The sequence below is a fragment of the Hordeum vulgare genome, chromosome 1H, assembly GCF_904849725.1.
Source record: "Hordeum vulgare subsp. vulgare chromosome 1H, MorexV3_pseudomolecules_assembly, whole genome shotgun sequence".
NCBI classification, from domain to species: domain Eukaryota; kingdom Viridiplantae; phylum Streptophyta; class Magnoliopsida; order Poales; family Poaceae; genus Hordeum; species Hordeum vulgare.
In genome coordinates, this window is record NC_058518.1 from 432,049,901 (window position 1) to 432,063,970 (window position 14,070).

The following is a 14,070-nucleotide window of genomic DNA, read 5'->3' on the forward strand; positions in this document are numbered from 1 at the left end:
CGAAACGCTTAGATGCGCTTCTTTCCTATTCGGGGGCCTCGACCCCCAGATCGGAAAGGACCGCATCTTGGTCGTTACACCGAGTTAATAAGTTAGTCCCAAAAAAGATATAAAAGGCATACAAAACATCCAAAGTTTGACAAGATAATAGCATGGAACCATAAAAAAATTATAGATACGTTGGAGATTAATCAAGCATCCCCAAGCTTAACTCCTCCTCGTCCTCGAGTAGGGAAGTGATAAAGAATGAATTTTTGATGTGGAATGCTACCTAGCATATTTGTCCTTTGTAACTTCTTTCATGTGACATGAATGTTCAGATCCGTAAGATTAAAAACAATAATTTGCTATTGACATGAAAACAATAATACTTCAAGCAAACTTGCAAGGTAATCATGAACTTTCGAAATAACAAGGCCAAAGAAAGTTATCACTACAAAATCATATAGTCTGGCTATGCTCTATCATCCCCACACAATGAATTTAAATCATGCACAACCCCGGTATTGGCCAAGTAATTGTTTTCGCACTCTTACTTTCTCAAACCTTTTTCAACTCTCACGCAATACATGAGCGTGAGCCATGGATATAGCACTATAGGTGAAATAGAGTGTGGTGGAGGTTCTGAGGCAAAAAGGAGGAGATGGTCACATTGACTCGGCGTATCAAAGGGCTATGGAGATGCCCATTAATAGATATCAATGTGAAAGAGTATGGATTACCATGCAATGGATGCACTTAGAGTTATAAGTGTGTGAAAGCTCAAAGGGAGAACTAGTGGGTGTGCATCCAACTTGCTTGCTCACGAAGACCTAGGGCAATTTTGAGGAAGCCCATCATTGGAATATACAAGACAAGTTACATAATGAAGATTCCCACTAGTATATGGTGGTGACAAAACAAGAGACTCTCAATCATGAAGAACATGGTGCTATTATGAAGCACAAGTGTGGAAAAAGATAGTAGCATTGTCCCTTCTCTCTTTTTCTCTCTTTTTTTGTTTGGGATCTTTGGCCTCTTTCCATATATATATATTTTTGTGTGGGCAACTTTGGCCTCCTTTTTTTTATTTCCTCACATGGGACAATGCTCTAATAATGATGATCATCACACTTTAATTTTCTCACAGCTCAATGCTTAGAACGATGATGACTCTATAGGAAATGCCTCCGGCAGTGTACCGGGATGTGCAACGATCTAGCTTGGCGTATGACGTTAAAACATCTCGCTAGCTATCTTACGATCATGGAATGGCAATATGTAAGTGACGACACAAGTCATGAGACGGAACGGTGGGAGTTGCATGGCAATATATCTCGGAATGGCTATGAAAAGGCCATGACAGGTAGGTATGGTGGCTGTTTTGAGGAAGATCTATGGTGGTTTTGTGTACCGGTGAAAGTTGCACAGCACTAGAGAGTCTAGCAATGGTGGAAGGTGAAAGTGCATCTATACCATGGACTCACATTAGTCATGAAGAACTCACATACTTATTGCGAAAGTTTTTATTAGTAATCGAAACAAAGTGCTAAACGCATACTCCTAGGGGAAGGGTTGGTTGGTGTTAACCATCGCGTGATCCCGACCGCAACACAAAGGATGACAATCAATAAATCAATTATGCTCCGACTTCCTAGCATAGCGGTTCACCATACGTGCATGTTACGGGAATCACTAACTTCAACACAAGTATTTCTAGATTCATAACACCTTACTAACATGACTCTTAATATTACCAAATCCATGTCTCAAAACTAATTGAGAGGAATCAGACTTCTCTTTCTAATCAATGCACAAGAATATGAAGTTTTATTATATCCTCTTTGGACGCCTATCATCTTTAGGACTACTTTCATATCACAAGCCAACTACCAAGTTACTCAGAGAGAGCACTCTCAAAAAGATATAAGTGAAGATCGAGAGTTCTTATTTCTCCAAAATATGACACCGCCGTGTTCTGAAAGATCTAAGTGAAGCACTTAGAGCAAAGTTATCTAGCTCAAAAGATATAAGTGAAGCACATGTGAGCTAAATTGCCTAACTCAAAAGATATAAGCGAAGATCAATGAGTATTCTAGCAAATTCATGATGATTGCATGTCTCTCTCAAAAGGTGTGCAGCAAGGATGATTGTGACACAACTAAAAGAAAAGACTCCTATAATACACGATGCTCCAAGCAAAACACATATCATGTGGTGAATAAAAATATAGCTCCAAGTAATGTTACCGATGGATTGAAGACGAAAGAGGGGATGCCTTCCCGGGGCATCCCCAAGCTTAGGCTTTTTGGTGTCCTTGAATTTGGCTTGGGATGCCTTGGACATCCCCAAGATTGAGCTCTTTCCACTCTTTATCCCTTTGTCCATGAGAACATCACCCAAAACTTGAAAACTTCACAACACAAAACTTAAACAGAAACTCGTGATATCATTAGCACAAGAAAACAAACTACCACCTCTTTAGGTACTGTAGGAAACTTTATTTCTATTTATATTGGTGTTAGATTACTGTATTCTCACTTTTCCATGGCTAGTACCCCCGATACTATCCAGGAGTTTCATCAAAATAAGCAATCAACACAACAAAAACAGAATCTGTCAAAAACAGACCAGTCTGTAGCAATCTGTATACTTCGTATACTTTTGTTATCTCAAAAATTCTGAACAATTACTACAATTTGGGAAATTGGCATATCAACCAGCAACAAAAAGAATCAACTCAAAATCTCTTTCTGGATAAAAATAAAAAATAATTTCGTCAGCGAAAAGTTTCTGTCTTTTTCCAGCATGATGAAACAACCATCACCAAAACTAGTCATAAAGGTTTTACTTGGCTCAAACACAAAAAGAAACACAAAAAACACAATCATAACAGAGTTATGATGATGTGGACGCAAAAAAAACAGAAAGCAAAAATCAAAGATAAATTCATTGGGTTGCCTCCCAACAAGCGCTATTGTTTAACGCCCTTAGCTAGGCATAAGGCGATAGAATCATGTATCGTCGTCTTTGGTACTCAAACCATAAGTAGCCCTCATCATGGATTCATAAGGCAATCTTATTTTCTTTCTAGGAAAATGTTCCATGCCCTTCTTTAATGGAAATTGAAATCTAATATTCCCTTCCTTCATATCGATGACAGCACCAATAGTCCTTAGGAAAGGTCTACCAAGAATGATAGGACATGTAGGATTGCAATCAATATCAAGCACAATGAAATCTGTGGGTACATAGTTCCTATTTGCAATAATAAGAACATCATTGATCCTTCCCATAGGTTTCTTAACAGTAGAATCCATAAGATGCAAATTAAGAGAGCACTCATCAATCTCATTGAAACCAAAACATCACATAAAGACTTTGGAATCGCGAAAACACTGGCACACAAATCACACAAAGCATTGCATTCATAGTTTTTGATCTTGATTTTGATAGTAGGTTCCCACTCATCATGAAGTTTTCTAGGAATATAAACTTCCAATTCAAGTTTCTCTTCAAGAGATTTCACCATAGCATCGCCGATATGATCGGTAAAGGCCTTGTTTTGCCTATAAGCGTGTGGAGAGTTTAGCATGGATTACATCAAGGAAATACATTCAATCAAAGAGCAACTATCATAATTGAATTCCTTGAAATCCAAAGTAGTAGTTTCATTACTACTCAAAGTTTTGATATCCTCTACTCCACTTTTAATGCTTTTAGCATCAAGATAGATGGACTCCGAATCATTGGGGCGTTTTTCAACCAAAGTGGATTCATATCCAGCCCCATCATCATTAGGTTTGACACTAGAAAACAAGGATTCAATGGCAGTCACACCAAGCACTTTAAGATCTTCATGATTCTCATCACGAGAACACGCCTTTTTAAGCCATTCATGTCTAGCACGAATTTGGGCGGTTCTTTCTTTACTCTCATTCATGGAAACACGCATAGCTTTCAAAGTTGCATCCATATTGATCTTGGGAGGAGCACACCTAACTTTCAAAGCATCAATATCAAGAGACATTCTATCAACGCTCCTAGCCAAATCATCAATTTTGAGTAGTTTTTCTTCTATGGACGCATTCAAAATCTTTTGCGAGTTGATAAACTCTTTAATATTACTCTCTAGATCAGAGGGTAATTTATTGTAATTTCCACGAGCATGGTTGTAGGAGTTGCCAAAGTTATTAGAGGGATTACTAGGAAAAGGCCTAGGAATATAGTTTCCCCTAAAAGCATTGTTGTTGCCAAAATTATTCCTACCAACAAAATTAAAATCCAAACTTTCATTGATACTCTCAATCAAGAAAGACAAGGGTATATCATTTGGATCTGAAGGAGCACCTTTACTAGCAAACAATTTCATTAACTCATCCATCTTATCACTGAACGAGTTAATTTATTCTATAGCATGTACTTTTTTACTAGTAGGTGACATTTCGGTGTGCCACTGAGAATAGTTTGTCATGATATTGTCTAGGAGTTTTGTGGCTTCTCCTAATGTGATTTCCATGAAAGTTCCACTGGAGGCGGAGTCCAAGATATTTCTAGAAGCAAAATTCAAACCAGCATAGAAGATTTGTATAATCATCCAAAGACTCAAGCCATGAGCGGGACAATTTCTAATCATCAATTTCATTCTCTCCCAAGATTGTGCAACATGTTCATGATCTAGTTGCTTAAAATTCATGATATCATTACAGAGAGATATAATCTTAGCCGGTGGAAAATACTTGGATATATAAGCATCTTTGCACTTGTTCCAAGAATCAATACTATTTTTGGGCAAAGATGAAAACCAAGTTTTTGCTTGATCTCGCAATGAGAACGGAAATAGCTTCTATTTATTCACATCATTATCCACATCTTTCTTCTTTTGCATATCGCATAACTCAATGAAGGTATTAAGATGGGATGCGACATCTTCATAGGAAGGCCGGAGAATTGCTCTTTCATAACAAGATTCAGCAAAGCAGCGTTGATTTCATATGATTCCACAGTAGTGACGGGAGCAATCGTAGTACTAATAAAATCATTATTATTAGTATTCGAGAAGTCACAAAGTTTGGTGTTTTTCAGTCATGGTGACTTCAGCAAGCAGACAAGCACACAAGCGAACAGAGAGCAAGTGAAAGAAAAGGGCAAACGAAAAAGGCAAATCTTTTTGTAAATTTTTGTTTTTCAAAAGTGTGGGAGAGGAAAACGAGAGGCAAAAAAAGTAAATGCAAGAGATGAGTTTGCGACGGTTACTTGGATAAGCTTCACTTGATGCTCCCCGGTAACGGGGCCAGAAATTCTTCTTGCTACCTCTTGAGCTTGCGTTGGTTTTTTTCCCTTGAAGAGGAAAGGGTGATGCAGCACAGTAGCAGTAATTATTTCCCTCAGTTTGAGAACCAAGATATCAATCTAGTAGGAGTATCAAGCCAAGTCTCCACCGTACCTGCGCAAAAACAGCAAACTTGCACCCAACACTACAAAGGGGTTGTCAATCCCTTCATGATTGATTGCAAGGTGAGATCTGAAGGCGGAAAGTGCAACAAAGTAAAAGTGTAGGGCTGAAAATATGATGTGAAGTAGACCCCGGGGCCACAGTGTTCACTAGAGGCTTCTCTCATCATAGCAAATATTACGGTGGGTTAACGAATTACTGTCGAGCAATTGATAGAACCGCACAAAGTCATGACGATATCTAAGGTAATGATCATACATATAGGCATCACGTCTGAGACAAGTAGACCGATACTTTCCGCATCTACTACTATTACCCCACACATCGACCGCTATCCAGCATGCATCTAGTGTATTGAGTTCATGACAAATAGAGTAACGCCTTAAGCAAGATGACATGATGTAGAGGGATAAATTCATGCAATATATATAAACCCCATCTTTTTACCCTTGATGGCAACAACATGATGCGTGCCTCGCTACCCCTTCTGTCAGTGGGTGAGGTCACCACACGGTATGAACCCAAAACCAAGCACTTCTCCCATTGCAAGAATCATAGATCAAGTTGGTCAAACAAAACCCACAACTCGAAGAGAATTACAAGGATATGAAATCATGCATATAAGAGATCAGAAGAAACTCAAATAAGATTCATAGATAATCTGATCATAAATCCACAATTCATCGGATCTCGACAAACACACCGCAAAAGAAGATTACATCGGATAGATCTCGATGAAGATCATGGAGAACTTTGTATTGAAGATCCAAGAGAGAGAAGAAGCCATCTAGCTACTAGCTATGGACCCGAAGGTCTATGGTGAACTACTCACGCATCATCGGAGAGGCAATGGTGTTGATGATGAAGCCCTCCGTGTCCGAATGCCCCCTCCGGGAGGGCACCAGAAGGTGCCCAGATGGGATCTTGCGGAGACAGAAGGTTGCGGCGGCAGAAAAGTATTTTCGTGGCTCTCTCCCATGGTTTTTGGATTTTTCGGGGATTTATAGGCGGAAGAAGTAGGGCAGAGGAGCTACATGGGGCCCACAAGCCTGCTATGCGCGCCCCCCAGGTCGCGGCTAGGGGGCTTGTGGCCTCCCTTGGTGCCCTCTGCCTTGGTTCTCAAGCTCCCTGCATATCTTCTGTTCTAGAAAAAATCTTTTCGGAGGTTTTATTCCGTTTGGACTCCGTTTAATATTCTCCTCTGAAAAAGGTCAAAAACACGGAAAAACAGGAACTGGCACTTGGCACTGAGTTAATAAGTTAGTCCCAAAAAAGATATAAAAGGCATACAAAACATCCAAAGTTTGACAAGATAATAGCATGGAACCATCAAAAATTATAGATACGTTGGAGACGTATCACCTACTTCGTGAAGATCTACCGTGAGTGAGGCTAGTACTATGTGGACGTAAGCCATGGTGGAATAGACAAGGTTGCTTCTTCATGGACCCCTTGTGTGTGGAGCCCTCCGTGGACTCTCGGAGCCATTACCCTCCGTGGGTTGAAGTCTCCACTAACGTGGACGTACGATAGCGCCACCTATCGGAACCACGCCAAAAATTGCTTTGTTAACCTTTTCGTTTGATCTTCCTTTCTTACCCTCTACATTACATTTGCATGTCTTTACTTTCCGCTGCTATACTCTTAGATATGCATGTGTAGAGTGAACTTGACTAGTCATAATTTCTAAAACTAGTCCACAACTAAAATTGGGAAAAGTCGAAGTTTTTATTTGGTCAAGTAGTTTAATCACCCCCCTCTAGACATACTTCGGATCCTACAAGTGGTTTCAAAGCTTTGGTCTCCATTGCATTGGTTTGATAACCTAGGAGAGTATGGCGTCTACTAAGGGAAATTATCACCGTAGAGGTCCATATTTTGATGGTACAAACTTTGCTACTTGGAAGCATAAGATGAAAATGCATATTATTGGTCATAACCCTGCCATTTGGGTTGTTGTTTGTGTTGGTGTGCAAGGTGATTTCTTTGGAGAAGGAAGAGAACCAGCTCGCAATGCGACAATGGAAGATTTTAAGATATTGCAATATAATACTCAAGCGTTTGACATTCTGTTCAACTGCTTGTGCCCCGAAGAATTCAACAAAATCAACCACCTTGAGAATGCAAAAGGAAATTCGGGATACTTTGGTTGATATGCACGAAGGTACTAAATTTGTAAGGGAATCTAAGTTGGATGTTCTACAAAGTCAGCTTGATAAGTTCAAGATGAAGGATGGTGAAGGAGTCACTGAGATGTACTCTAGGCTAGCTCTCATCACGAATGAGATTGTCGGCTTGTGAAGCAAAGATATGACCGACAAATTCATCAACAATAAGATACTTAGAGCCTTGGATGTAAGATACAATATCGTGTGCACATTGATCCAGATGATGCCAAACTACAACGATCTCAAGCAAACAGAAGTCATTGGAAGGATTGATGCTCATGAAATGTCACTTAAGGATAAAGATGAGTTGCACAAGAAGTCAAGTAGTGCTTACAAAGCTTCAAGTGATACTCCTGCTACTTCAAATGGCAACCTTGTTACCAATTAAGAGATAAGCCTCATGGTCAGAAAATTAAAATAGTTCTACAAGAGTAGATCCAAAGGGAGGATCTCAAGCTCAAGATATGAAGAGAAGCGTTCAGCTAGTCGTGATCGAAATTGCTACAATTGCGGAAAGCTTGGACACTATTCCAACGAGTGCTCGGCTCCCCACAAATGAAGAGAAGAGTCACCTAGAAGACAAAGCTCAAGAGATGAGTCACCTCACAGAGAGAGAAGGAGTAGAGAAGATCGTTATGAACGAAGACACTTCCGAAGAAGCAAGGAAACGGAGAAGAAGGACAAATACACCAAGAGAAGCTCAAGAAGAAGACATCAAGATCATGTTGGTGAATGAATATCCGGCTCCCAGTCAGACAACCAATCTGAGAGAAGCTACCACTCTAACTCCGACTATAGTCAAGATGAAGGTGTTGCCGGTCTTGCACTTGTTTCCTCCAACTCCTACAACATATTTGATTCACCAAATGAAGGTATTGGAGTCTCCACTAATGTGGACATATGATAGCGCCACCTATCGGAACCACGCCAAAAATTGTCGTGTCAACCTTTGCGTTTGATCTTCCTTTCCTACCCTCTACATTACATTTGCATGTCTTTACTTTCCGCTGCTATACTCTTGGATATGCATGTGTAGGGTGAACTTGACTAGTCATATTTGCTAAAACTGGCCCACAACTAAAATTGGGAAAGGTTAAGTTTTTATTTCGTCAAGTAGTCTAATTACCCCCCCTCTAGATATAGATCCTACATTTGTTTTTGATGATGATTGTGTGGAAGCCTTTGAAATACTTAAGAAAGCCTTAATTTTTGCACCTATTGTTCAACCACCTGATTGGAACCTACCCTTTTAAATTATGTGTGATGCTAGTGATTATGGTGTTGGTGTTGTTCTAGGGCAAAGAGTAGACAAGAAATTGAATGTTATTCATTATGCTAGTAAAACCCTAGAAACCGCTCAAAGAAATTATGCTACTACGGAAAAGAATTTGTTAGCAGTTGCGTTTGCATGTGATAAGTTTAGAACTTACATTGTTGATTCTAAAGTACCTTGCTATTAAGTACCTTATGGAAAGGAAAGATGTTAAACCCAGACTTATTATATGGGTGCTACTACCTCAAGAATTTGATTTGCATATCGTTGATAGAAAGGGAGCTCATAACCCTATAGCAGATAACTTGTATAGGATGGAAAATGTTCTTGATGACCCGATGCCTATTGATGATAATTTTCCTCATGAGCAACTTGCTGTTATAAACACTTGATGTAGTACTCCTTGGTACGTGGATTATGCCAATTACATTGTTGATAAATATATTCCACCAAGTTTCACCTATCAACAAATGAAAGAAAATTCTCCTATGATTTACGAAATTACTTTTGGGATGACCCCACATCTTTATAAAGGAGTAGATGGTATTATTAGAGGTTGTATACGTGAGCATGAACATGAACAGATCCTAAGGAAATGCCATTCAGAAGCTTATGGAGGACATCATGCTGGTGACAGAATGGTACACAAGATATTACAATCTAGTTTTTGTTGGCCTACTCTTTTTTAAGATGCTCGGAAGTATATCCTGTCTTGTGATGAATGCCAAAGAGTAGGTAATATTGGTAAACGTCAAGAAATGCCTATGAACTATTCACTTTCTATTGAACCATTTGATGTGCGGGGTTTTAACTTTATGGGACCTTTTCCTTCCTCGAATGGATATACTAATATTCTAGTTGCTATTGATTATGTTACTAAATGTGTAGAAGCTATTCCAACTAGTAGTGTTGATCATAAGACTTCTATTAAAATGCTTAAAGATATTATCTTTCCAAGGTTTGGTGTCCCTAGATATTTAATGACTGATAGTGGTTCACATTTTATTCACGGTGCTTTTCATAAACTTCTAGCTAAATACGATGTTAACATTCAGATTGCATCACCTTATCATCCTCAATCTAGTGGGCTAGTTGAGGTGAGCAATCACGAAATAAAATTAATCTTGGAAAAGACTGTCAATAGATCCAGGAAGAATTGGTGTAAGAAACTAGATGATGCTCTTTGGGGCTATAGGACTGCTTATAGGAATCCTATCGGGATGTCCCCGTACAAAATTGTCTATGGAAAAGCTTGTCATTTACCTCTTGAGCTAGAACATAAATCTTATTGGGAAATTAAACAACTTAAGTGTGATTTCAAACTTGCGATGAAAAGAGGACACAAGCTTATGAAAATGCTAGGTTATTTGAAAAGAAAGTTAAAAGATGGCATGACAAGAGAATTTAAAAACGTGGATTCAATATGGGAGACCTAGTGCTTTTGTTTCAGATTCTTTGCATGTAAACTCCTCTCCAAATGGGAAGGACCATATGTTGTCGAGGAGGTCTATTGTTGTGGTGCCATTAAAATTAATAACTTCAAAGGTAAAAACCTGAAAGTGGTGAATTGGCAAAGAATCAAACATTATATTTTAGATACACCCATTAACGAGGAGACTAATATCATCCAAGTCACAATACCGAAAGAGCATATAAAGTAAGTCTTCCGGCACACTCCAAAAACCTGAAAAAGGGTAGTTACATGGTACGGTAAGTAAACTGACTCCAAAAATTGCAAAAAATAGTTTCTGCCAGTTTTCTTATTTTAGAAAAATTACAAAAAGAAAAAGAGTCTAGGGGACCCACGAGGGAGTCACACGCCAACACGACGCGCCCCCAGGCCGCACCCTAATGGCTTGTGGGGCCCTCGTGTTCCTCTCGGACTCTGACTTCTTCCCGAACATGTATTCTTACGTGAAAAAAATCCATTATATATACTCCCGGATGTTTTGATCAATGCATCACGAGTTTCTCTTCTGTTCTTGTTTCGAGCTGTTTTCTGGCATGCGTGAGAATATGTCGTCTCAAGATTTGGACGGAGAGAGTTATGTTTCCCACTATATTTCAGACCCAAAGATCTTTGGGGACATCTATCCCTATCTTTCGTTCGTTGATGAGGAGGAGGACAATGAATTGGAGGAAACCAAGGAAGCCAGCTCAGATGAAGACGAAGTTCCACTACCTCAACCCGAAGATATGCATGTGGAATTTAAGAAGTCCAATCTGCCAAAGAGGGTAAAGAAATCTAAGGATCAATTTATCCCATCACATTTTCTACAGGAAAGCAAGATGGCCTTATGCAAAAAGATATTGAATCTTGAGCAAGAGAATGATGACTTCAGGGAGGAGAATTTTATCCTCCGACGTAAATTGGAGAAGAAGAATGCTACTACACCACCACCATCACCTCAAAAGGACTCTTGAGTACTTGAGTATGGGCACCGCCCTTGACTTGTTCCAAGTTTGCGGGAGGTGCCCCGGTATCGTATCACCATCACTTCCATCATCATTACTGTCTATTTTAGTTTGATCCTTACTTGTTTTGTGATTTAGAGAAATAAATTTCAGATTTTCTTTGCTTAGCATTTTTGGTTTGAGTTCCATTTATCCTTGTAATCAAGTATGCAAGATATATAATAAACATTAGTTGAGTTTTTATGGCTTACCCGTGGGCACCCATCATCATAACATGTCAATAAAAAGAAAAATATAGATCATATGATCATCCCTTGAGAAGTAATGCCTTCACATAGTAAAGCATATAAGTGATGAAGGTTATTGAAAATAAACAAGCATAGTAATAGTCATGGTTACAATCTAAGCAAGACTATGAAAGAGGAGAGGAGATTCTCATATAAATACACTATTTTGGACATCTTTTATGACCGTGAGCCCTCATCAAATATTATATAATGATCAAGTGGTGACGTAGGACATGGAATATAACATAATGGTGATGGTATTTCACATTCATATAGAAGTTATTTGGCCATGTATCCTTTAACATGTGATGCTTGGTTTAGACCTTTTGCTAGGCCAAAAACTTTGCACTAAGTAGATATACTACTTGTGCATCCATAACCCTAAGACCCACTTTCTTGCCATGAGAGTCCACTGCTACTTCTCAAACAAGAGCGCCAGAAATTGACACGTTGACGGAGATTTGCTTGCGTTGGTTTTTCCCTTGAAGAGGAAAGGGTGATGCAGCACAGGAGCAGTAAGTATTTCCCTCAGTTTGAGAACCAAGGTATCAATCCAGTAGGAGAATCTCGTCAAGTCCAGAGTAACTGCGCAAACACAAAGAGCTTGCACCCAACGCTATCAAGGGGTTGTCAATCCCTTCAAGATTGATTGCAAAATGAGATCTGAAGGCGGAAAGTGCAACGAAGTAAAAGAGTAAGGCTGAAAATATGGTGTGGAGTAGACCCCGGGGCCATAGTGTTCACTAGAGACTTCTCTCAAAATAGCAAATATTACGGTGGGTGAACAAATTACTGTCAAGCAATTGATAGAACCACGCAAAGTCATGACGATATCTAAGGCAATGATCATACATATAGGCATCGCGTCCGAAACGAGCAATTGATAGAACTGTGCAGAGTCGTGACGATAGCTATGCAATGATTATTTCTATAGGCATCACGTCCGAAACAAGTAGACCGATACTTTCTGCATCTACTACTATTACTCCACACATCGACCGCTATCCAGCATGCATCTAGTGTATTAAGTCCATAAGAACAGAGTAACGCCTTAAGCAAGATGACATGATGTAGAGGGATAATCTAAAACCAATGATGAAAACCCCATCTTTTTATCCTTGATGGCAACAACACGATGCGTGCCTCGCTACCCCCTCTGTCACTGGGTGAGGTCACCGCACGGTATGAACCCAAAACCAAGCACTTCTCCCATTGCAAGAATCATAGATCAAGCTGGCCAAACAAAACCCACAACTCGAAGAGAATTACAAGGATATGAAATCATGCATATAAGAGATCAGAAGAAACTCAAATAAGATTCATAGATAATCTGATCATAAATCCACAATTCATCGGATCTCGACAAACACACCGCAAAATAAGATTACATCGGATAGATCTCCATGAAGATCATGGAGAACTTTGTATTGAAGATCCAAGAGAGAGAAGAAGTCATCTAGCTACTAGCTATGGACCCGTAGGTCTATGATGAACTACTTACGCATCATCGGAGAGGTCATGGTGTTGATGAAGAAGCCCTCCGTATCCAAATCCCCCCTCCGGCAGGGCATCGGAACGTGCCCCACATGGGATCTTGAAGAGACACAAGCTTGCGGCGGCGGAAAAGTACTTTCGATGATCTCCTGATTTGTTCTGGAATTTTTGGGAATATATAGGCGAAAGACCTAGGGCAGAGGTGGCCCAGGGAGCCCACGAGCCTGGGAGGCGCGGGCCCCCCTGTCTGTGGCTAGGAGGCTTGTAGAGTCCCTGGTGGCCCCTTGCCCTGGTTCTCAGGTTCCCCGATCTTCTTCTGTTTCGGAAAAAATCTTTTTGGAAGTTTCGTTCCGTTTGGACTCCGTTTAAAATCCTCCTCTGAAAAGGGTCAAAAACACGGAAAAAACAGGAACTGACACTTGGCACTGAGTTAATAAGTTAGTCCCAAAAAAGATATAAAAGGCATACAAAACATCCAAAGTTTGACAAGATAATAACATGAAACCATCAAAAATTATAGATACGTTGGAGACGTATCATCCACCATACCTACCCATGGATTGAGTAAGATCCTTAAAGTAAGTTGCCATCAGTGCACCAAGCAATATAAAGTTACTCCTAAATATGTATGATCTTTTATTGCAAGGGAAAATAAACTTTGTACGATCTTGTGATGGCAAAGAAATAAAAGCGACATACTGCATAATAAAGTTTGCTATCACAAGGGTCAATATAAAGTGACATTCCTTTGCATTAAGAGTTTGCACATTCCAAAACCTAAAAGCGCATGACAACATCTGCTTCCCTCTGCGAGGGGCCTATCTTTTATCTTTGAAGTTCACTCATGTGCGTGAGTCACTAAATTCATTCTTCTTTCTACCTATTAATTCTATAGTGGCAAGCATCATGTGTTGAGGAAAGATTCAGATTTATATATCCAAGTGAATGTGGATTATCATGATTTATTATTGTTGACATTATCCTTGAGGTAAATGAGTT